General features: G+C 36.8%; 1 long non-coding RNA gene across 3 annotated transcripts; it reads left to right on the top strand.

Annotated features, from left to right (window-relative positions):
• Positions 1 to 17024: 17024 nt before the first annotated feature.
• LOC110874516 lies at positions 17025 to 26122 on the top strand. Of its 3 annotated transcripts, none has more exons than XR_004866035.1 (8): positions 17025 to 17666; positions 22871 to 22997; positions 24074 to 24247; positions 24985 to 25140; positions 25206 to 25392; positions 25521 to 25590; positions 25708 to 25805; positions 25936 to 26122. It is a non-coding gene; the product is annotated as an uncharacterized LOC110874516 (long non-coding RNA). The 3 variants fall into 3 exon arrangements; XR_002556010.2 differs by having other exon boundaries at positions 25240 to 25392; positions 25936 to 26120; XR_002556011.2 differs by lacking the exon at positions 22871 to 22997 and having other exon boundaries at positions 25240 to 25392; positions 25936 to 26117.
• The last annotated feature ends 271 nt before the right edge of the window (positions 26123 to 26393 follow it).

Below are 26393 nucleotides of genomic sequence, written 5' to 3'. Positions count from 1 at the left end.
CCTTAGGGGTTCCTGCAAAACCTAATATTGTTCAAAGTTAGCATTACAAACCACAAATTGTTTTTTAGTGCTAAGAAAGCTACGAATATCCGTTAAACATTGGCAGAAGGCTTGGAAACCCCGGAACCTTCAGCCTTGGCCTTCTTTGCTTTCTTGGACTTCTTAGCTTTTGCACCACCATCACCACCTACTGTTGAAGCCTCCAAGCTGGCATCCTTCAAAGCATCGGGAACACTTGAAATGGTGTCATCACTATCTCCCGAGTAGGATCTCTTCTTCGAAAGAGAACCCAATACTTCAACACAGACTTTTTCATTAAGGCCCTCCAGTTTCAAGTCATGTAACACAGCTAGAGGCTTACCAAAACAAGAAGAAACTTGATGAATATAAGGGTAGGTCAGCCTCTCCATCTGTTCAACGGAGCCCTTGAAAACATCGGAAGCTTTAGGACGAAATAAAGGAGACTTTTCTAGAGGATGCCAGCTTCATGTAACTTATAACCAGCAATGAGACCTTGATGTTTCCCCAAGTTGAGCAATTTAGTATAAACTTCACCAAGAGCAGAGTTAAATTCAGCGGAGTGAAGCAGATAAGTAACAACTTGTTGAAAACCCTGCTCAATTAACCATTGGTTATCACTGGTAGCTTGGGAAACCAAAACCTTCAAGCTTTCCTTCTCCTCATCAAAGGATTTTTGCGCAACAGACAGGGCTTCCCTACCTGCCTTCAGCTTCAACCGATCGGCCTCAAAGCTTTTCTTAAAATCACTCATTTCAATCTCATGTTGCTTAGATAAATCATCAACCTTTTTTGACCAAGCCTCTTCTTTCTCAGCAAATCCACTTATCTCCTTCTTCATCGCGGCCATTGAAGATTTCATCTTATCTTTCTTCTTAGAAAATTCTTCATATTCCTGCATCCTCTGACGAAAACGGGCAATGCCCTGAGGAAGCATGGCAGCAAGGTTGCAGGTACTCAGAATCATGCGAGATAACATCATGTCATCATCCATCTCAGCAATAATGTTATGAACTGAAGGAGGAGCAATGTGACTCAGAACATCTTCACAAACAGGAGCATCCTTGAAACTGTCATCAATTTTCACCGACCAACCTGGCACATAAACTTCATCCGGATCCAACCCTTCAACATCCCTGCTCGAAGAACCCTGAACAGGGGTAACAATAAACTTTTTGGCTGAAGCCTTTTTGCCATGAACAACCAGTTTCTTCTCTTTTTCAGAACCCACTTCAATACCTTGATCCCCAAAAGCTTCAATATCATCACTCAACTCCACCGGCTCAGTAGAAGTGGATTGAGGAACACCCTTCAAACGACAGGTAGATCGCCAGGTTGAAGTCTTGGGAGCAATAGGTTTGGAAAAACCCTTCACATTGGAAACACTAACATAACCCGAACCATCGAACCTTTGTTCAGCAGTCCTAACTACAACGTTTTCATCAGGAACAGATGGGACATCCCCATACACAACATCAGAAGTGTCGTCACTCTTGATAAAATCCAGGGCAGACATAACTACAAATAACAGAAAACAAAACTCATAAGACATAAATAAAGAAAAATGAAAAGATGGCAAAAAAGGAAAATGCATACCCGTGCCACTTCTCATTAGAACCGGATCCCGATCGGCCTTTTCCCACAAATCACTAACCCCTAACATAACTAGCAAATGTTCAGGGAAAGGACGAACCCTCGAAGGGCATTCCCGGATGGCTTTGAGAAAAGTGTCATTCAACTCAGACTCAGAGGGCTCCGGTTCATTGAGAACGGCATCTGGGTGCCTCCACACCATTTTAAATGGGAGAATACAGTCAGAAACCCAGAAAAAGCGATCCTTCCAAGTTTCGAGTGTTGTAACCATAGACGAAATAAGACAAGCATCAACCTTGGAAGTTTCAAAGGTGAACCAATCACCGTTTTTAGCCAATCGGAAAAACGGCGAAAAAGCAAAAGTGAAGGATCATACCCAAGGGCATGACATAAAACTTTGAAAATGTAAAACCCTAGCCATACCCTTTGGGTGAATCTGGCCAAAGGAGACTCGGTAATACTCCAATAAATTCAGAACAAAGAGGGAAAACGGATGACGGAGATTCGAAAACTCAAAATGACGACAGTAAAGAGCAATAAAACCAACCGGACATTTGTCAATCGGAACATCACAAGCAGGAGCAGTCGGTTTAAACATTTTCCCAATACCATATTCCTTACAAAATAATTCTACCTCTTCTTGGGTTAATCGAGAAAAGGACTTTGCCAAATCCTTATGAGCACCCATTTCAGAAGAAAATATGAAGTAAGGAAATAAAGATGAAGTCGGAACTAATCTTGAAGAGAAGAAGGGAATCGCAGAGAAAACTTGAAAAGATAATGTGGAAATTGAATGATATCTCCAAATATAAAACTCAAAATAATAGTGATAATTGCAAACAATTACTTTCTGCAAAACCACCGCCCTATGAACTGCCACACATCAAATCAGTTGTCAGATATTTAAAATTCAAAAATTAACTGCCTCTAACCCTTTAAGCCTTTAAGCTTTGAACCCTTAAAGCATTTAGTCAATAAAACACATGTATAAAAGTCAGAAGGCTTTGAGCTAATCTACCAAAAACCTCTGACTTGGGGGGCTGATGACGGGGGTAGCCCAAGACAAAATAAAATGACTAAAATACATGAGTGCCTAAAGGGTTAAACGGTTCAAAGGTTGAAAAGCTGAGGAGGTGAAGTAAAGTAATGTGAGAACAGTAAATGGTCACATCTCCACCAACTCGCCAGCCGCAAAAGCAATGCAGGTCCACAGAGCACACTCTATTATCCAGGGATCAAAAGGCTTTAACCCCCGAAAGGGTAAGCCCCTCACTGCAAGCAAGGTCGTTAGTCAAATGCATCCCTCTTTGGGAGGTGTCTTCTCCTATATATTTGACACTTCATTTACTGAGAAGGACATTCCTGACCAGCCCTGATTCTCGATATCTCTGGTCATTCACTTCAAGTACTTGCTTCTCGCAAGATACCTCTTTTCACATCCAACACACACATTCTGTTTGCTCCTTCATCCGAATCTGAACACATTTCAGAGGAGGACCCATAGCAAACTACAAGAACAAACTAGTGAACCTCCTTCCACGTCTTGCAAACGTGGGGGGACCCCATGACCAGCATTAGGCAAAGTTGAACCTTCAACCTTTTTGCCTAATCAGCCCAGCTACTATCCTTGGTCTATTATTTGCTGCATCAACAATAACTATACGTTAGAGTTTTCAAGTTCGGTCAGATTACGAAACATAATAAAGACCTAACTTTCATATCAAATTTCCAGTAGCATTAGCCCTTAAATTCAAGTTTTGGAAAAGAACTAAAATTGCTAAATAACTAAAGTTCATATTAAATTATATGTTCATGTTAAATTACATAACCACAAATCACAACTAACTAGTTTATATCAAATTTCATCGTATATTGAGTTAGAAACAAAAAAAAGAATTAAAAGAGGTTACCTCAAATATTGCCTACTTTGCTACTCATAATCGTCAAGTAAATGTGGACATTAAGGGAAACATTCTGTTTTGAGTTAACAAATCACCAACCTATAAGTATATAAAATTTCAAAGGAATTTAATACATGTAGCCAATCTCACCATTAGTGTAAATCTAAGTCAAACTTTAACGGGGTGTTTGGTCCACGGAATGTTTTGGAATTGGAATGGGAATTTGTATAGGAATTAGAATTTGAGGGAATTGGATTTGGAATTTAAACATTCCAATTGGAATTGGAAATTGTTGGAATTGGAATCTCAATTCCATTTTTCTTGTGTTTGGTTGTCAAATGAATTGGAATCCATCACCGCGTCACCCACAACTCCCGGTTTGGATCGAAACGGTACGGGTCAAAACGGTTCGCGTCGAATCGGTTTGTGTCGAAATTGAGTCGGGCCAAATTTCCTTTTTTCACCTCAGAGAACGGGCTAGATTGTCAATATGATTGTGAGCATGATTTTCATTTCTTAAATCAAAGTGCTGAACGTTTATTGGGTGTTGACTTGATTGTCGAAAGTCAAAACAGCTCAATAACCTTTTGACTATTCGATTCTCGTCGCGACTAAACGGTACGGGGCGAAACGGCTCGGGTCGAAACGGTTCGATTCGAAACGACACGGGTCAAACAGTTCGCGTCGAAACGGTACGGGTTGAAACGGTTCGTGTCAAAATTGTTCGATTCGAAACGGTACGGGTCGAAACGGTTCGCGTCAAAACGGTTCGATTTGAAACGGTGCGGGTCGAAACGGTTCGCGTAGAAACGTTTCGTGTTGGAATGATTCACGTCGAAACGGTTCGTGTCAAAATGGTTCGTGTTCGTGTTACTGTTGAAACGGTTCGCGTTCGTGTTCCTGTCGAAACGGTTCGCGTCGAAACAGTACGGGTCGAAACGGTTCGGATCGAAACCGGTACGGGTCGAAACGGTCGAAGATTCCAATAAAAATACTTTAATTCCTTCATATATAGGAAGGATTTTGAATTCCTTCACATAAAGGAATTTAAAGGAATTCATGCTAATTCCAATTCAAATTTCATTGTCAATCAAACACATGAAGATTGGAATTGAGATTCCAATTTCATCAAATTCTGTGAACCAAACATATTAAGAGATGAAATTCAGATTCCAATTCCCTTAAATTCCATTAAATTCCTGCAAACCAAACGCCCCCTAAGTTCTTCTTAGGATAGTTTACAAGTAGAGGGTTCACTTTCAATCTATAGAACAAAAAATATTCTCAACTTTTTAGGTTGAGTTCTTCCAACACTTTAAATTCATGAGTCAATTTAATTGCGAATGAAATTATTATGTAGTGAAATTATTTTAAACTTTATCTAATTCAACCATTAAAGTCTAGTTTACAAGTAGAGAGAGGGTTCACTTTCAATCTATATCAACTTTTTAGGTTGAGTTCTTCCAACACTTTAAATTTATGAGTCAACTTAATTGCTAATGAAACTTGAATGTAGTGAAATTATTTTAAACTTTATCTAATTCAACCATTAAAGTCTAGTTCAAAGTTGACAAGTTCAAAGTTCAAATTATTTCAAAGTTAAAAAATTAAACTAACAAAATTTGAAACTAATAAAAAAATTCAAAGTAAAGTTGAAAAGATTACCTCTTTGAAATAGTTTTCGATCTGATTTGCAAACAACAACAAGAGTTTTAAAGAAAATAACACACTTATGGCCATTCAACTATGTTCTAGTGTAATACATACCCCCTAATTAGCTCAATGTATAATGTGGGTTTTACATTCAAAAAAAAATGTTTAATAAGAAAGCAAAAAAGGCTAGGGGATGGCAATTTGGAATTGAACTCGGGAGCTCCCACTTAGAAAAGAGGCGCTAGACAAATGGGTTCCTTTTATATTTTTTAAATGGGTTCCTTTTATATTTTTTATATACGTTTTCACTAAAAAATTTAAAATGGGTTCCTTTTATATTTTTTATAAATGGGTTCCTTTTATATTTTTTATATATGTTTTCACTAAAAAATTTAAACCGAGAGGGTCCTGAGAACCTGGTCTTTGATAGTAGATCCGTCCCTGATCATGTCCTCCCAATACGCCTATCAAGACCTTACCTTCTCATGCCTCATGATATCTGCAAGCCATCAAAGTATTATAACTTTCGGGTAAAGTTCTTGTACAAATAATCTTAACATATAAACATACAAATTGAATGAAAACTTAAAAAGACAAGGTGACATTTTTGTAATTATCAATAACTATCAAAGTTACTCTACAAATATACCTAAAAAAACCTAACCACTCCCCCCACCCCCAAAAAAAACCTAAACCCCCCACCCCCCCAAGCTAAAATGCTAAAAACTAAATCCCTCAAAAAACCTAAAAAAATCTAAAAAAATAAATAAAAACACACAAATTATTTTATTTTATTTTTTTAACATTTTTTATTAAAAAATCGCTACTTTTAGTAGCAGCCAAAAAAAATTTTTTTTTTTTTTTGCTAACGAAATGTAGCGATTTTTTAATAAAAAATGTTAAAAAAAAATTTGTGTTTTTTTAGGTATTTTTGGTTGTAACTTTGATAGTTGGTGGTAATTACAAAAATGTCACCTTGTCTTTTTGGGTTTTCCTTCAATTTGTATGTTTAGTATGTTAAGATTATTTGTATTTGATCTTTTGCCTATAACTTTCTGGTTAGATAAAAATTTCGTCTTACTTTGTATTTAGATAATAAGTTAAATGGTGTCTGTTAATTGCTCTGATGGTTCTAAGATTGCTTATAGCTAATTGGTTATGTTCATGTAAAATTTGTATACTCGCTTGGTTTAGATGGTTAAGCATATAATCCCACTGCGAAGTTGGTTTAGATGGTTTAGCATATAATCTCACCGTGAAGCACGGGGTTCTTTTACTAGTTAAAGATAAAAGATACTCGGTTTGCCAATTTTGAGCCTTACCTTTCTTTTTGTTAGTAACCCAAAATACCAAGTGATATTATAGACAATGTAAGGTGGAAGTTGATTAGTAGTTTGATTGAAAAAAAAAACATAAAAGAAAAATAAACAAGTTGAAGTTATTGAATGTGTGTCAAAATTTCCCAAAAGTGTTATGTTAGTGTTAACTAAAGGCTATTGGCGTTGTGATTTGAATTTTACCGATCGAAATTTGAAGTCACTCAAATTCTAATTTCCTACCTTTATCTATGCCCAAATCCTGTAACCTTGTGGTTTGAATTTTCACCATCGAAATTTGAAGTCACTAAAAATTCCAATTTCCTACCTTTGTTTATGCCCAAATCCTGTAAGATTTTTGATTTGTGCAACGTTCGTGTAACTGTAACTGGGTTTTATAATTGGTTTTGAGTGATTATATACTAGCAACCTTGCTAGTCCAGATACAAACCGAAAGGAGTGAAATATTCTAAGGGTTTGAATGGATACAAAAACTTGAAGCAACTAGGTATATTATGGGTTATTAAAAACAACATCATTATACTTACTTGGATTTAAATCTAGTGGCTGTTGTAAATCCTGTGAGTTGGGAATCATTTTAGACCACGAGTGCGAGTTGTGAAATGGATTTGTTAATGATGGTTGGATTGTAATGAGCGAGTTTGCTTGAGGCAAACGAATGTTTAGTGTGGGGATGTGATATTCAGGTTAACTTTTGGTGTTAAACAAGTTTAATATTGTGTTCTTACATAATTTATGTACGTTACCAGTTTACTTTGAGATGGTTTGGTCTTACAGGTGAAAATACGTCAAACAAGTGTTTTGGAAGCATTCGGAAGGAAGTAGTAAAGTACGATGCCTGGAAGTGTCAAACAGAACACAATCAAGCCACAATTCACTTAAAACTTCAACTGGGCATATCTTGAGCTAGAAAATGAGTACAAGCAATACCCACTTAAAACAGTACGAGTCGCACCGTCAACGCTGAAAAGTTAATTTTTGCTAATTTAAGTCTGTGACGGTTGGAAACCAGGGTATTTAACCATACTGCGGACCCTACGGACTGAAGAATGACTAAGGATGATTTTGGGTGATTCAAAAGCTTCAACTCACCATTCAACATCGAAAATTAAACCCTAGAACATTAATAATTAAGATTAATCACCAAGGATGCAAGGCTAAATCACCTATGATCATCTTCATGTGTTAGTAATTGTTTTCAACCTATTCTTACCAACTTTTGGATTTGGATTTTATTTTAATCATTTGGATGTCGAGTCCTTATGTTTACTTGGATTAATTAAAAAGCTTTGAGTTATTAAACTTTAATTTGATTCCATCAGTTTTTTGATTTGTAATCATAAACAATTGAGATTGGGTTTTCACAGGGCCGGCTCTGGGCCCGGCAAACCCGTGCCGACGCCCGAGGCCCAAAATTTCAAAGTTGTATATATTTATTAAATTATATATTTAGTATATTTATCCATTTATAATTTAAAAAAGTATTTGTAGTGTAGTGGCAAAAACCATCTTAAAATAATGTAAAGGTCTCAAGTTCAAGTGTTTGCTCCATCACTAAGTTTTTATTTTTGTAATTCATCTACCCTTAACCATAATTTTGGGTCCAATTCTTTTCGTCGCCCGAGGCCTAATTTTTTTCAAGAGCTTTCGGGGGCGGCTCTGGGTTTTCGTTTTCAGTTGTCATTGGTTCGTTTCTCATTAACCATCAAAACTACAGTTTTCTTAGAACCTAGAACTGGTTGTTGAATAGGTGTATATTTAATTGTGACCTTATTTGGTTTAGGATTGCAAACCATCAGAGACAAAATATTTAAGTTTCCATTATCTATCGAATCAAGTTGTTCAACGAATCATGTCTACGTGATTTCCAATTGGTACCAAACTAATTTATTAGATCTGCTTCACAACCTGAAACCCGGGGATTGGTTAGTCTTCTCATTATTGTTTTTCAACATGTAATGCTTCTTTACTAGTTGCAAACTATTTCACAAATCTAAACCAGTAAGCAATTTTACTTTTAACTATAAGTTAGTTAGATTTAGGTGATATTTAACAAAATGTGTAATTGTGACCCCAAGTTCCTCATGGATACGATACATGACTTATCCGAGCTACCTAGGTTAGATATGTCTTTGCATGACCTCAACAATAGCTCATCAAGGGTCATCGATTAGATGAGGCTCACCGTGGTGGAACAAGTGATTGGAAATGAAACAAGTCTGTTCGACTTGTTCATTCCAGCGGTCCGGAAATGGGTCGTCGAGGTAGCAGCATAGGCAGTATTAAAGTCGCGGGAAGCGAGTAGGCTATTCATGCGGCGACAACTCAGAAACATAGTTTTCAATCCGGATGTTGCACAGGATTTTGGTTGAGGTTGCGAGATTTATTCGTGATTGGCCTTTACGAGAGGAATTCACCCAGAAGGTAATTCAGTTCACCAAATAGGCCAACTCATCCGAGTTGTGCCGAATAGGCTAATTAATTATAGTTGTGCCAAATAGGCTAATTCCATTTCAGTTGCCTGAATATGCTACCAAAATAGTACCCGTACAATGGTTATGTAATGCCCATAAATTTAAAATCATTTTTCTAAAAATAAAATAATACTAATTATTTATTAAGGAAAACCTAATTGAGACACCCAAGTAATTTGGCATAAACCCTAAAATTTTTAGAACAATCAGAATCAGGATCAGGGCCCCTAAAACTCAGGGGGGGTAAAACCTAGTTGATGATTATCCTTCGAATTCGTTGTCTAAATTGAATTTACTGAAACTGTCGACTCACCTAAGCTAATTGGACACGTACCTACCCTACCCTAAAAATGACATCCCAGGCGATACGCGGGAGATTCCCCGAATTTTTCCGCGACACGCGGGAGATGCAAATTTTCAGTATAAATAGAGGGCCTTGGGACTTGAATCTGGAAGTTGAAACAACGTCCAAATTCTCTGTAACCATCGAGTTATAGCGAATATCGTTCACAAACACACACGATTCACGAAGTGCTGCCACAATCAGGGTAATAACTCGATCGCTATTACGATTCAACGTCCGATCGATTATAACTATCCAACGATTATCCGAGTGTTGCTCAAATTGAGCTTGTACTTTGATTATTCGTCGTGATTTCAACTTGAATATTTGAGTGCTGTTCGAATTCAGACTATGCTCTGTTATTCGTTGTGAATCCGATTGAATTGTTAAGTATTGCACTTGTTAATCATTGTGAGGGTTTAATCTCGTGAATTGACGTAAATGCTGTATTAAGTTACTAACCTAGTTTGTGTGCATGTTAATTAAATTAGGTTAAAAGATTAATCAGTAGTCTAAACTCTGCCCGTATAAATCTAAAATATTAGCACAAGGTAGCTTCACTTTGGAGTTATTAAGGTACGTATCCTTACCCCACTCTCTTTATTGCTTCATACTCAAATTGTTATAAACCACTAAATTACTATATCTGTTAAAAACTCCTCATGTCTTTGATTATCGATTCATTTGACAGTCCGTTAAATTCCTATCCTAATCATTTGATTTAGCTTTCATGTCATGCGATAGTATTATGTCGTTATACTCATTATCGCATGTTCCAATATATGTTCCGTTTTGTTATGAAAATAAGTTTTATAAGTTATGTGAATAAGACCATTTGTACTCTGATACCCTCCCTGAGTATCGCTTCTCGTGGAGTGTCCCACGAGCATGTTGTTGTGGCATCGACATCATGTGCTCCATCCGTGACGGAGAGATCAGTTCACGGCGTCTCTTAAGTACAAGTGTGGTACATAAGGCTATTAGGAGGCGTATGGATCGATCCTAGGATTTAAGTATAAGGAGATGGATAACGGGTATGCCAATTCGCCATCTCATGTGATAATTATGCAGGAGTAGCTACCTGTGTATTGTCACGTTTTAAGTTTGCTCATGGGTACATCCGTAAGATATGATGATGAAATTTTGTTCTTGCATCGTATCATTTTCGCATAAAGTTCTATCCGGATAAGATTTCATATGAAGCATTATTTGAGCCTAAAATTCCGTACTGAGCATTCGGCTCATTCCGTAAACTTTTTGTATATAGAGGTCCACAGGTTACTTTGGGAGGGGAAAAGAGAGAAGAATAAAGCCTAGGAATAAATCTGAAGATGTTAGTTAATTAAGATGAATGTCTCCGCTTGTATATTAATCTTAGTTTTAATAGTCGTGTGGTTGTATCTTTATCAAATAAATAAATGGAATTATGACTTTTGTTTATGTTACCGTTATTGTGACACGTCAGCCCTTCCGGGTTGGGGTGTTACAGGTTATCCCATAAACATCACATTATCCACGATTAACCATACGACTCTTCTAAACATCATTTAACCCGTCTTTTTTTTTTTCTATGTATAGACGTAGTTAATTTCTCATGCATTTGTTGCCATTAACGTAATACACCCACCTCCTTTTTTCACTAGACGTAGTTAATTCCTCATGCATTTGGTACCATTAACGGAATATACTTCTAAATATTTACCTCATGATTTGATTAACCTCAGGTAATCACACAACACGTCCACACACCTCTGCTAATCACATGACTCCCTATTTAATGTTATCACACAACACGTCTACATACCTCTACTAATCACACAACTCCCTATTTAACGTTGACTCATTGAAACATTCAAACGTACAAAAACTCATGTAATCATGAAACTCCCATGACCAAGCACCACCATTCTCATGCTCATCTTCTTGTAACAAAACCCAAAGTAAATGTTAAATTAAATTATTGCAAAATGATAATTCATGTTGCAACATTTAATAAACACAGTTGATAAGTTTGTTAAGTTGTTTAACAACTTTTGGGTAAGATATGTACAGGATGTAATGTTCAGGGACTAAAGGAATAATTTCTGAGGTTTAAAGTGCTAAAGAGGAAACTTGAAGGTTTATTGTGAAAGTATCTTTTTTATCAATATATAAAGAAGTGCACAGTTGAGTTATATCAATCATTATCTTCTCGAAGCATCTGTACTCTCTCTCTTGCAACTGGCGATTAGGGTTTTGTTGTTCAGTTCAATCGTGATCTGATTTGTTTTGATTCTCGCCTGTGAATCAGGTTGTATCTTTCCTTTATTTTGTATTTCTTCTGTATTGTATCGATCAACTGATTAAATCAGTTGAGTTGATCTGAACGTTGTTGTTCATCTGATCTTACTATTGTAAGATCTTGGTTATTGGTGGGTGTTTTTGGGTTGGGTTAATAACATATTTCAGTCACCATTTTTGTCGCTATTGGTTTGTCTTTGCTTCGTGTGTTTGGTACCATAAGTTTTTACATGGTATCAGAGCTTTTAGGCTTTTGATCATTATTTTTTTTCCGCTGTTTCTGTTTTTTGTCTCTGATTGTTGATTAATCTTGGGTTGTTTGAAGGTTTCTTGTCTCAGGAAATCTTGTTATTTGATCAGAAGTATATTGGAGATTTGGAAACCCTAATCTAGGGTTTGGTGTGAATCGGATGTAACACCCGTTTAATTTTACTAAATTTAATAATACTTCATACCATTTTAGATAAAATACATCTAATTAACATAGAATCCATAAGTTAAGTTCCTAAGTAGCATAAACCTTAGTCAACAAACGACTAAATTAGAACATTAAAAAACTTTTATCAATTTGTTTACAACCCATAAACATAGTCTATTAAAGATTAAAACATTGCGGAAGCTTGTAAATAGTGTTCGGTTCTTCAAAAGCTTGCTTGATCATCTTCCGGTTTGTTTCCAACATCACCTACGATCAAAACCACAATAAGTGTTAGTTTTGATCAAGTTAAAATGGATACAAACAAGTTCCAAGGGTTAACAACCAAGAAAATAATAAAAAAAAAATTCCGGAAGGGGGCGTCGCGTGACGTCAAGGCCCCTCGCGTCACGCCTAGTCCCTATTTTCTCAAAATGTTTATTTCTTTGATGCTGCAGATTCCCAGCTCCAAGTTTATTCACATCCCAACTTAAAATCGCCATAACTTATGATCTATAAGTCCGTTTTTGGTGATTCTTTTTCCTACACGACCGTAATTAAATTACCAATGTGTCTACCATAATTATTATCCCGAAAATTTGGTTTACGGACTTACTCACTAAAATTTCTATTTAGATATTTGACCCACTATATTTACACAACTTTACTACCATGCAATAGCAACCTTAAGGCATTTTCACCCAACATCCAAGGCTTAGCATCACTCGCATTTCCTTACCAATTCCATGGTTTAATGCTCTTGTGATCGATATCGCCTTTGCTAATTAATTAGACACCAATACTATAATTTACACCATATTCGACCCGTTGGCTCATCTTGTGGAAATTCCTCCAATGTGATGACTACCAAACGGTTCCTTACCAATTTGACTCTATTAATTCAAGTAACAATTGTGATCACTAGATCAACACAATTCCTATTCTAAAACGCGACTACACATGATTTAACAGCAATTCGTTTAATGTAACGGGTCAAGTTACATAACTTCATAATTCGTCGACATTGCCTTCTAACCGTAATTACCCATTCCCGGGCTTGTCGACCTTAGCGTATCCCTTCTAATCCACGGTTTCTGTTTTTATAACTCAATTTAACGAGTGACGTTTGAGTAACTCCAAACACTACCGTTTCGACCATTATTTTAACACATCCTTCATCTAGTGAATTACATCACTTTACTTACATCCCATTATGACTAATTAAGCGATATTATCAATAAACATATCTAACCAACTATTTATTTTTGACCCGCTTGGTTTGTCGAGTGAATTCCATCACTTCTTAGACTTACCAAAGGGTTTCAATTTCACTATTTCGACATCATACCTATTTCAACTAATTTTTTTGACCCGTTGGTTTGTCGAGTGAATTACATCACTTCTTAGACTCACCAAACGCAACTATTTTCGCTATAACAACATTAGACATATTTACGACTAGGCTTATCTACATAATTGTAATGAGGTGACAAGTCGCGTACCTTCAAAGCTTTCCTTTCAAGCGCGTATCGCCCCCAGCTTGTCCGCTTGAAGACTCGGTTTCTTTGCCTATAGAGTTCAACCACAACCGTTTAGAACTCTTTTGTTTATATAACACGCATAATTTGCCATAACTATACAAACACGCGTTTTCGCTCAAATTTCCAGTTTTAATCCTCTTTTAGGCATTTTCACAAATGCCTTAAGGGCATAATTCTTCACAATTTATAATGAAGTTCAATACTTGTTATTTAGCCAAGATAAATATCAATTTAGGCTAATTCACATCAATTTTCATATTTCTCAATCTAAGCTTGTTTCATAGAACCCAATTCATACTAAGATAACATCATAATCCTAATGTTCATCATACTTCTACAAACCCATTTATCACTTTCAATGGTGATTATGGATTTCACAAGAATTAGGCAAAAATTTCAACAAGTAATTGACTAGGGTTTATCCCTAGACACTATTTCATTCAAAACAACTAGCATGCAACATCGAATCCTGAATTTCATGAATTTACTCAGAAATTTGGGTGAAGATTTTGCATAGAAATTACATACCTTATGATCCCTTTTCAGAGGAGATCACTATTTCGTGCTTGAGAATCGATTTGGAGCCGATTTACCCTATCAATTTGGCGAAATTGTAAAGCTAGGGTTCATAAGGGAGCTTGGGTCGCCCCTCTGTGTTTCTTCGACCAGACAAACACACCCACTGTGTGTTTTGTTTAGTAAATTTTATTTAATAAAAACCATTTTCAATCTTAACACTTTTGGCCCCTCTATTATTCTCAAGTTTCGTTCTTGGGGTAATTTTAATCAATTTTCACATAGCTACAAGACTTGCAATTAACTAGGTTATTTATCCTAGTCAGCTTACTCTCGTTTATTTTAAACTTTATAATTCTAATATAAAGTTTTGTATTTTCGGGGTGTTACATCGGAGATATTCACTACTAGAAAATACATTCCTCTTGACACACGAACAATGACACGCGCATATTTCATGACATTCAAAAGAGTATGTCAAGAAAAAATGTCAAGGTTTACAAAATTTAATAAATCAATGACATGTTTTTTTGTGTGTCATGTTTTTAGCGTCATAAAAAAAACAAGATTCATCTTGACACGCAAACAATGACACACGCTCATTTTATGACATTCGAAAGTGTCTGTCAAGATAAAAAATGCCATGGTTTTACAAAATTCAATATATTTATGACACACTTTTTTGTGTGTCATCCTTTTAGCGTCATAAAAAACAAGATCTATCTTAACACTTGAATAATGACAAACGCTTATGACATTTAAATGCGTGTCAAGAAAAATTGTCATGTTTGTACAAAATTTAATAAATTTATGAATCTATTTTTGTGTGTCATCTTTTTAGCATCATAAAAAAACATTATATAAATATAAGGGTTAATTTTGTGTAGCATTGTTTATGTAATATGGACATCATGGTTAATTTCCAATAGCAAATCATGGGAAAATTTTGAAAACTGTTAAAGAGAAAATTGTACGGACTTATGAAAAGTGATATATATCTAATATATTAATTAAAAATTATATTAACAATGTCTCGTTTAGGCTTATGAGCTGGGTTGAGCTCGGGCTAGTTTACTTAACGAGCTTGTTTTTAGGTTCAAGCTCGTTACAATTAGGCTCGTCATAGTGGTTTTAGGATATGGCCATGTTGTTTGGTGTTGTTTTTGGTAGATACCCTATCGACCAGGCGGTGTTTTCGCCGGTCTCTCATGATTTCTCATCCCACCCGCTTCTTCCCATATCCAATTTTTCACTCTAATAATTATGATGACTCTTAATGAACATGTTGCACGCTATTTTATATGTATATTTTATAAAAAAATATAGTAAATATGGAAGAATATACGTTTCTTATTTTAATCCTGTAACAAAAAAACCCTAGAATACACTTATTTTTCAGTATATACTTGTATTTATTAAAAAGAGAAAACATGTTTCATCGCTTTTTAGGCGCTAAACCTCATATAGCAGGAAGCTCCCGCTTGGCTACACTATTCGTTATAACTCATTTTCTCTATGCCTCAATTCCTCACTAAACACACACTGTTAACAAGTTATCCATCTCTTTGTTGGATTTTGGATTTTGAAGAAACCATTGGGTTCTCAGTTAGTAAATTGGTAACCATTTGAGTTCAATTTTTTAACTTCGTTAAAATTATTTCACCAACTCTTGTCAAATGACCAAAATGCCTTAAACCCAAGCTGTGACATCCACAAACCACTATCAACCTCCTTTTTAACTACCACAACATCATGAGCAACCACCATCATCAACCCCGTCAGCCACACCCACCATTGTCACCGCTAACAACCACAACTATCACCGTAGCCATCAACTGCCACGACCGTCGCCACTCAAAAACCCAAACCCCACCATCACCGATCTAAAAGAATCTTGATTAGGGTTCTTCAGAAATATTCAAAAGTTTGTTTTGGTAATTAACTTTTATATGTGTTAAACGATTAAAACATTTAATTAGTTTTAATAAGTGCAATACATCGTAACATTTATTGGTATAGAATAAAAATAAAAATACAAATTGACTTATATAAATTAAAGTACTAAATTATTAAAGATAAATCTATAATAAAAGAAAATTAATAATATAATTTTAATTGTAAATAAACATATTATATAATTTAAAATCCAAATTAGCTAAATATAATTAAAAATCTAAATTGGCTAACTCGTTAATATACATTGGCTAAATATAATTTAAATCTAAATTGGCTAATTGGTTTCTAATCATGTGTAAACTATGTCTCTAACTTGAGAGTAAATTACTTTTTGAGTCCTTTTGTTTTAGTGATTTTAACAATTTGAGTCCAAAATCAAAATATTTAACGCCTTGAGTCCCTAGACACTTTATTTTTATAACCAATTGAGTCCTTTTGAGTCCATATTTTTAACCTTTTGAGTCCATTTTTTAACAAAATTGGACTCAAAGGTTATAAAATGAACAAAATTGGACTAAAAACGTTATAAAATAAATGGCTAGGGACTCAGAGCGTTAAAATTTTTGATTTTGTACTAAAGTGGTTAAAACCACTATAAGTTATTAATCGGAATTAATCGAATCAAGATTTTTATACGTAATTTTTAGTTATATATATATAAACACACATTTTTATATGTAGTTTTCTAAATTAGACATGTCTTAACCCCTCATTAACCCATTATTTTAAGTAATTGGAAGGAATTTATAAGGTTTGGTCAAAATTTAGCCGACGTCTCACCAAAATTTTGCCAGAATAGGATCGCCTAGCAATTAATTGATGAACCTCCGATTAGTAATAAATCGCCTAGTAATCAGAGACTCATCAGTATTTTTACAACCATCACTATAACATAGAGACTTAAAAATAATTTACTCCTCTTAACTTATTCACCCTTTTCAAAGATGAGTATACGAGCGTCATTTTCATATTGAAATATTTAGTTTCCCTCTTTTCATCCTCAAACCCTTTACCTTCAAAATTTTAGTTTCCCTCCTATCACTCTCAAACATCATACCTAATTCATCCTCAAACCGCACAACAAACCTAATTTCCGGTGATCATTATGTGGTTCAGTCGCCAGAAGCGTTCAATCGCGGTGACCTTCGGTTCAATAGCTGGGTTCAATCGGCGTGTAAGAGTGGTTCCATCGCCCTGGTTAAGTACTGTTCTTCAATCGATTTGACTTCTACGTTTTCAATAAGGTTATATAATGCATAATTTTTGGTTTTATTTGAATGATTGTAAATTATTAATGGGTGTTCCATGTTTGATAGTGATATAGCTCTTTGTATCTGCCATTTCTTGTCTTTGAATGTTTTTTTAATGTTTGTTTTGTAAATGATTTGATTTGTAGATTTTTGGTATTCTTACACACTCGTTTAATTGTTGCAAGGAGAAAATAAAGGGTTTTATGTATGCAAGAAGAAGATGGTAACTTCCCCAGAAACATTTTGTGGATTCTGGCCTGCCCCATTTCGAAATTATCTGGAATACGTTGTTAATCTGGAATACGCAACGTATATTTCTTTTCTTTTTTAATGGGATACTTGGTCTGGATCCGGATATTAGATCAATCAATACCGATGGTGCTCAGAAGGTATGTTATGTTTACAAAGTATGACACACATGGTGTATGGGTTTTATGAGACCTGATATGCATAACAAAGTCAGCATTTTCGTTTCTGATATGTTTGTTGGCATGTATGTATACTCTATCAGCTTACTGGACATGATAATCAGAGCATACAAAAGGTTAAAAGAAGTATTGTATTTCTTATTTTTGTGTGAATCAATACAAGGGGAACGATCATTATAAATACAAGAGAAAGCCTTGTAATCAAGGCAATGCTAGAAATTTGGAAAAAAGACAGCAAATAGACAGCTGGTTGATGGGCTCTAAATCGGGAAATGATGTGAAACTGATCCCGCAAATATCTCTTTCTTTAACACTCCCCCTCAAGTTAAATAGTGGGATTTCCAATATTTAACTTGGTTAAGCAGTCGTTGAAGATTCTTCCATTCGTGGCTTTCGTTAAAATGTCTGCAAGCTGGTCTTCTGATCGAACGAATGGCATCTCGACAATTTTTGCTTCTAGTTTTTCCTTAATGAAGTGCCGATCAACTTCCACATGTTTTGTCCGATCATGTTGTACCGGATTTTCTGAGATTTTGATTGCCGCTTTATTGTCGCACATGATCTTGCTCGTTTCTTTCGGAGAGAAACCAATCTCAGTCAGGAGTTTCTTTATCCACAATACTTCTGCTAGACCTCTTGCTATGCCTCTGAATTCAGCTTCAGCAGCACTTGAAAGGGCAACAACTTTTTGTTTTTTACTTCTCCATGTTACCAGGTTTCCACCAACTAACGTAAAGTAGCCTGATGTTGATCTACGGTTCCCTTGGTCACCTGCCCAATCTGCATCCGTATAAGCTTGAATATCTAGATTCGTGTTTGGTCTAAACAGAATTCCGTATCCGGTTGTGCCTTTAAGATATCTGATTATCCTTAGAACTGCTTCCATGTGAGTGACCTGGGGTTGATGCATGAATTGACTTACGACCCCAACAGCATAGGCAATATCTGGACGAGTATGCGAGAGGTATATTAGTTTACCCACCATCCGCTGATATCTTTCTTTATTTGCAAGCTCTGCTCCTTCTACCATTTGAAGTTTGTGATTAACGATCATAGGGGTATCAGCAGGCTTACAGTCAACCATTCCAACTTCAGCCAATAAGTCGAGAATGTACTTCTTTTGGCAGATAAATATTCCTTGTTTTGACCTTAGTACTTCAATCCCAAGAAAGTACTTAAGCCTTCCCAAGTCTTTCATCTCAAATTCGGTGAATAACCTCTCTTTGAGTTTCATCATTTCTTCTTCATCATCTCCCGTGATGATCATATCATCTACATAGATAATCATCTACATAGATAATCAGGCACGTAACAAGTTTCCCTCTTTTCTTTAGGAAGAGGGTATGGTCGGAGTTGCTTTGTTTGAAACCATACCCTTTCATAGCTAGGGTAAACCAGCCAAACCATGCTCGTGGAGATTGCTTCAAACCATATAGGGACTTTTTTAATCGACACACTTCTCCCGGTCGAAGGTCTTCTGTGAATCCAGGAGGCCCTTCCATGTACACTTCCTCCTTTAGCTCCCCATGAAGGAAAGCGTTTTTCACGTCAAATTGGTGAAGTGGCCAATCCTTATTTGCGGCGATTGAGAACAGGACCCAAATAGTGTCAATTTTTGCTACTGGAGAGAACGTCTCTGAGTAATCATCCCGTATGTCTGAGTGTACCCTTTTGCAACTAACGGTGCCTTGTATCTTTCAATCGTGCCATCCGGTTTATGCTTTACTGAGAACACCCACCGACATCCTACAGGCTTCTTCCCCGGTGGAATGGTGCAAATCTCCCATGTGTTGTTCCTTTTTAGAGTATCCATCTCAGTTTCCATTGCATTCTTCCAGTTGATTGATTCGAGAGCTTGTTTCACGGAGCTTGGGATTTCCTCAGAGTATAGAGATGAGGTGAATGCCTCAGCTTCTTTGGACAAGTTCCCCTCAGCTACATTCCCCTTTGGATATTTCGAACCTCGAGTCTCCTTATCTGGAGAGTATCGTTTGGGAGGAACCCCTCTATTCGCCCTTGGTGGCAGGACATACCGTTCTTGAGTTGTTTCATGTGCACTTGTTGTTTCACTTTGAGTTGTTTCATGTGCACTTGTTGTTTCACTTGTATTTTCTTCTTGTATAGGTACACTTCCTTGGTTAGTTTCTCCATCTGGTTCTTGTCCTGCTTCTTTCTCAACATTATTATTAGACAAGTCACCATTAGACAAATCATCTTGAGAAATACTCACCTCGGATGTCAGGTTGGAAGGATCATGTTCGGGTACACCTGGTGCCATGGATTGTGTGGATGATGGTTCTGCTCGGGTACTGTGGTGGACCTCTTCAGATGACGGTACCAACCAACTGAGTGAGTCATGCTCATTCCCCCCCTGACCACTACGTTGGGTGTAGTAGAAAGAGGTCTCGAGAAAGTCACAGTTCATCGTAGTAAACATGTGACGTGTTTGAGGGTTGTAACATCGATAACCTTTCTTGTGGACTCCATAACTAACAAAGACACATTTTTCCGCACATGGATCAAGCTTAGTGCGATCTGTTTTGGGTATGTGGACAAAGACGGAACACCCAAAGACACGTGGTTCAAGAGTAAGCTCTGGTGGGAGCTTGGTAAATTCAGATAGGGTTTGTAAGGGGGTTTTGTGTTTTAGGGCGTTTGTTGGGAGTCGATTGATGAGGTAAGCAGCGGTAGCTACGGCTTCGGGCCAATAAGATTTGGGAACGTGGGACTCGAGCAAGAGGGCCCGGGTTATTTCAAGAAGAATACGGTTTTTACGCTCAACGACACCATTTTGTTCGGGGGTATGTGTGCAAGAAGTTTGATGAATTATTCCCCGGTTTTGACAAAAAAGTTTCATTGAATTGTTAACAAACTCTGTGCCGTTGTCAGATCGTAAAACTTGAATGTCCTGTTTAAATTATGTTTTAACCATTGCATGAAACATAGTGAAATTTTCGAATACTTCGGATTTATGTTTTAGAAAATAAATCCATGTCATTCGTGTGCAATCATCAACAAACAAAAGGAAATATTTAAAGCCTTGCCCCCCAGTAATTGGGGATGGGCCCCAAACATCCGAATGGATTAATGAAAAAGGAGAGTCAACCTTTGTGTTATTGGGTTTAAATGTTGCACGATGACTTTTGGCAAGCAAACAAGTTTCACAATTTATTTTAGTATTCGAAGAAAATAACCGAGGAAATAAAAGATGTAAATAACCAGCAGAGGGGTGCCCCAATCGCCTATGCCATAGCCAAGCTTCTCGACTGGTTGTTCCATGAGCTAACATCGCAGTACCATTTTGCTCCACTTCATCTACATAGTACAATCCATGGCGTTCAGTGCCACGCCCAATGATCGCTCCCGTCCTGATATCCTGCAAGATACAAAAGGTGGGATGCATCAAGACCGTACAATTCAACTCTTTTGTTACGTGGCTAATTGATAGTAGTTTATGTGATAAAGATGGCACATAAAGACAATTTGAAAGTTTAAGGGTTGGTGATATTTCGATTGTCCCTCCCCATGTAACATTAATCACATTTCCATCAGCCGTTTGAACAACAGTTCTTTTTGGTTTTGACTGAGAGATGAAATCTGATTTCTCAAAAGTCATAGTATCTGTGGCCCCACAGTCAAAGATCCAAGGGGTTCCATCTTTATAATTAGCTTGTGCCACATGTGTTTTATAGGTATTAAAAGAGTGCCCATTTAAAGGGTTTGAGAAGAGGCTCCCAAACCCTGTACCTGTCACGTGGTCACCTTCTTCACAACCTGCCGCCATAGCCACAAAACCTCCAGTCCTGTTTTCGAGTGACCTGTCGTTGCTGGAGCCGGCGGCTTCCTGGTTACCCATGACAGCTGCTGCTTTCCCCCCTTGTTCAGCTCCGATCTTCCCTTTCCTGTGCCCATCAGCCCACCACTCCGGGTAACCTACCAACCGGAAGCATTGTTCCTTAGTGTGTTTAGCCATACCACAGTGGTCGCATTTCAGTTTGGATTTGTCTACCCGTGGTGGTCTACTGTTGTTCTTCGATTGGTCAGATCTGCCCTTGGACAGAAACCCTAGTCCCTCCGGTGTGTGTGCCCCGTTAGCGGCTAATCCCGCCGCCACGCCATCTTGGCCGGATCCTTCGATGGTTGACCCAAGTATCCCTTGGTGCGCCATTTCTTTTCTGACTGCTGCGTAGGCGCCTTCCGGTGAAGGCAGCGGGTCCCACCTGAGAACCTCTCTCTTAATGTGGTCATATCTCCGATCGAGAGCATTGAGGAACTGAAAGAGTTTCTGTTCAGATCTGAGGCGATTGTAGGTTGCAATGTCATCGGCACAGGTCATCGGGTTAGGATCCCGTCCTTCAATCTCTCCCCAGATGCCCTGTATAAGAATCCAAAAATCTTCTAGTGGTGTGCCATTCTGTTTGAGTTCGTTTGCCTTGACGTGTAAGTCAAAGGTCTGTAACTTATCCTTCCCGCTACTGTAAGTAACCACCAAAGCATCCCACAGTGTTTTCGCTGTGGGATATTCGGTTAGGTTGCTCGTAAGGGATGGCTCGATGTTTTGTATCAACCATGAGAACACTACAAGATCATCTTGTTCCCATTGTTCATACTTCACATCGAGTTTATCAGGTGGTTTATCAGACAAATGATTGAGAAGGGCTTTTGATTTGCCACCGATGGCAACACGAATCATTCTGCCCACAAGGCATAATTCTTGCTGTTGAGGTTGATACTGATCTTCAGGCTATCTGATAGGTTCTGTTTTTGGGTAGTGTTTTGGTTGTTGAGGCTGGTTTTGAGAAGGTTTGTGATTTGCAGAGCAAGATCATTGCTCTGGTCGTTTTCGTCAGACATGATAGTCTCTCTTTTGAGAAGGTTGTGAAGGACTGATTGGGTAAGTGATGAGCAGGTAGGTCCTAAGACCAAATACACTGCTCTGATACCATGATAATCAGAGCATACAAAAGGTTAAAAGAAGTATTGTATTTCTTATTTTTGTGTGAATCAATACAAGGGGAACGATCATTATAAATACAAGAGAAAGCCTTGTAATCAAGGCAATGCTAGAAATTTGGAAAAAAGACAGCAAATAGACAGCTGGTTGATGGGCTCTAAATCGGGAAATGATGTGAAACTGATCCCGCAAATATCTCTTTCTTTAACAGGACACAAGCGAGGAAGATTGACAATGGATCAAGAAGATGATCAACAGCCAAATGAGAAGATCCGCATGGGGATGCCTGTAACTCAGTGGATAACTGTATATAATGCTCACCTCCTAATGAAATAGAGGTATTGCAAAACATTTTGTTGTGTGAAAAGTAAAAGGAGATGATGAGAATAAGATCAGGCAATTTTTCCACATTCACTTAAGATAATTTTGTTTTATGTTTAACCAGCTCAAATAGATAAACTTTTAAAGAAAAGGTAACCGAAAACAGTGTTTTATGTCTAACCAGCTCAAATAGATAAACTTGGGTAACTGAAAACAGAATGGGTTAACCGAGGTTGCCAAAGTGCTACTTAGGCCGGGGGTGTGGCTTAACGCCACTCAGCCACCATAGCGCCTTAGTCGCCATCGACTACACCGCCCCGAGTAAAGTGTTACTAGTTAAAGATAATTTATATGGAGGTCTTAATAAGTATTTAGTTTCAAAATATCATATAAGTTATCTAAATATGTATCTTGTATTATTTGTCCTGGTTTTCACCAACAATATCTAAATACCAAGGATAACTATAAGTTTTTTAAAATTCATAGTATAGATTGTTGGCTTCTAGAAAAAAAAACAATATCTTCATAAACGGACTGAACCGTTGGAGATGGAGTTGCTAATATAATAGGTCGGTTGAGTGCTTTTGAACCATCTTCCTTTGTGTCGGTAGACTGGCGAATTAGATTAGTAGATTTACCGGATTTTCAAAATTAATATCTTATTTACTTTTTGTTCATTTCAAAGCCATTTACTTATATTTTAGAGTAAATATGTTAACGAGCAAATTTGGCATTTTCGAAGTTGATGGTATTAAAGGGGGCGCTATAGTGTAAAGGGAGGCTTTAAACCACACCCTGCAAGTTAAAGGAAGGGGCTTTAAAGCCGCCTGTGTGACGTGGCGGTGAGGTGGCGTGATAAAGCCTAGGGGCTTTATACCACACCCTCCAGCCTTATGACCTTCTAAGTCGCTTCATTTCAAAAATTAGATTAATATTGTAATGATATATTTTTGTTGTCATATTTAGACATCACTTATAAAAAAAATGCTTTTTTGTTATGTTCCAACCCGTATTGCGAAATTTGGACATCACTTATAAAAATTACTTTTTTATCATATGTTATATAAACTTACATGTAAATGTGTTGCTGTAGATATCACTGTGATGTGGCAGATCAAAGACTTGCTCAATATATTGACAAAGGAAACGAAGATGGGTTGCTTATCAGCAGTGTGGCTTCTTGTTCAAACCTATGGGCTCTTATAATGGATTCTGGCACTGTATCACCTCTCAAGTTTACCAACTCTCTCCCTCATTTCTCAACAAGGTTTTTCATGCTTTAGGGTCTTGTTTGTTTAATGATTTATTTTAGATAGGGGTGTGAATTTCTGACACAACCCGAAAACACGACACGAACCTAACACGAAATTCGCGGGTTTGGGTTTAGTCTAAACGGAGTCGGCTCAGTTTCAGGTTAAACCCGCCAACCTGTTTAGCTAAACGGGTTAGGTTCGAGACCGAGTCAACCCGGTCGGGTTGGTGGGTTGACCTGTTTAACCCATTTCTATAATATTATATTTTTTACAATATGTTTTATGTTATACATTAAATTTGGTGTGTATTTTATGTTATACTTACAACTTAAAAATAGAAATTGACATAAGATTTTATGATTTTAATGTCATTTTATTATCTAATTTGTGTTTTTTTAGTAGATGTTAATTTTAATATATTAATTTGCTGAAAAAAAAATTTCGGGTTCGGGTCAGCCTGCGAATATTCGGGTCAGGTTCGGGTTCATATGTATGAAACAATTTTCGGGTTCGGGTCGGGTTGAACCTCCCAACCCGCGAACACGGCCCGTTTAGCACCCCTAATTTCAGACTACTAAGCATTAACGGATTAGATTATGCAACAGTGGGAGAAATCCTACTATATTAGTGTGATAGCATGTGCGAACAACGGGAGCTCTTTGGTTAAGGGTAGGGACAATCATATCTTGTAAAGCTGAGTGTTTGCCTGCTTGCTCTCTTATCCTCTAGTTTTTTTTTGTATAAAATGTAGGTACCAAATACATTCAGCAGTATTACAAAGTCAGTGAATCATTTTCTTTTTAGTGGATAGATAATAAATGGAGAGAGGTTCCATATCACTGCTATGGCAACTGCGAGAATCAGATGGGCAATTGTTATGTCCTGTGGCGCCGGATTCTCTGACTAGGTCAAAACATTTCTTTTGTTATTTACATGAGCAATTTGTTTAATTTTGTATTAATGTGATCCTAGGTTGTGGAACTTGACTTGTTGTATCCAAGTGAAGGTATGCATAAACGATGGGATGCTGGGTATAGATAACATTAACTGCATCTACATCAAACCAAGCTGCTTTTGTTCTTAGCATCCGAGAAGAAAACTTGCAGATGATACACAGGACACACTTCACACTTCTGTGTTTCCTAGCACACATGTCAAGGTTAAGTTTCATGTTTTGTTTCTTTCCTTTCATCACATGTATGGTGTCTCTTTTGCTCAACTTTGTTGGCGGTCTGTAGGAAAAATGGACAAAGGGTCTGCTTCTGATATAATTTTGATTTTTTATAGGGCAATGGCCGTGTATGCTTCACAATGTGGTGCCAACTTAAGGGTTAAACTCATCTGGATTAACGCTAGGGTAAGCACTAAATCCCTTATTTAAATTGTGGTTGTAATGATATTGTAAATATTGAAACTCTTTAGTTTAAACTTAAATCGCAATGGTTTCACATTTCTTGATATTTTAATTGTGTAGTGTCCACGTCAGCCAGGAGTACTGAATGCGGCTACTATGTGATGAAGTTCATGAAGGAGATAGCTTACGAAGGAGTTGAAATACTTGACAATGATAATGTAAGTTTAGGCATATTTTAGTCTGTATATTAGAGAAATATGTACTTATATATCCAAACAAATGCTTAAATTCATATATTAGGATTAAATTCTGATTTTTAAGATTTATTTTATTTAATTGTTGTCTCAGGTTGGGAAAGGAGTAGAGGAATACTCAGCTGCGGATATGGATGGCATTCGTGAAGATTGGTCGACTTATGTGGTTAACTCTATTTTTAAGTTATAAATCGTATTTTAGGTGTTGATAATGTAATGACAAACAATTCTTTTTTTTTTGTTAACATTAAAATATTTGTAGTATACTTAACAAATGATTATGTAATGGATTGTTTTGGTATATATATATGTGTGTATTTATTTTATGAAAAAGATTTATTGTTTTTGTTATTATACATGTATTCAGGGCAAATTAGTAATTTTATAAAAAAATTTATACAATTAAAAGCATGACACGCGTAAATGAATGTCATACGTATGTGTCATAAATGATTGTCATGAACGTGTGTCATTAAAAAGTGTCATAAAATGAGTGTCATGAATGTGTGTCATTAAATATGTGTCATGAATGCGTGTCATTAAATGTGTGTC

Source organism: Helianthus annuus, chromosome 9 (genome assembly GCF_002127325.2).
Source record: "Helianthus annuus cultivar XRQ/B chromosome 9, HanXRQr2.0-SUNRISE, whole genome shotgun sequence".
NCBI classification, from domain to species: domain Eukaryota; kingdom Viridiplantae; phylum Streptophyta; class Magnoliopsida; order Asterales; family Asteraceae; genus Helianthus; species Helianthus annuus.
Note: the sequence above shows the minus strand (reverse complement) of the source record. Positions and strands in the feature narration are given on the sequence as shown.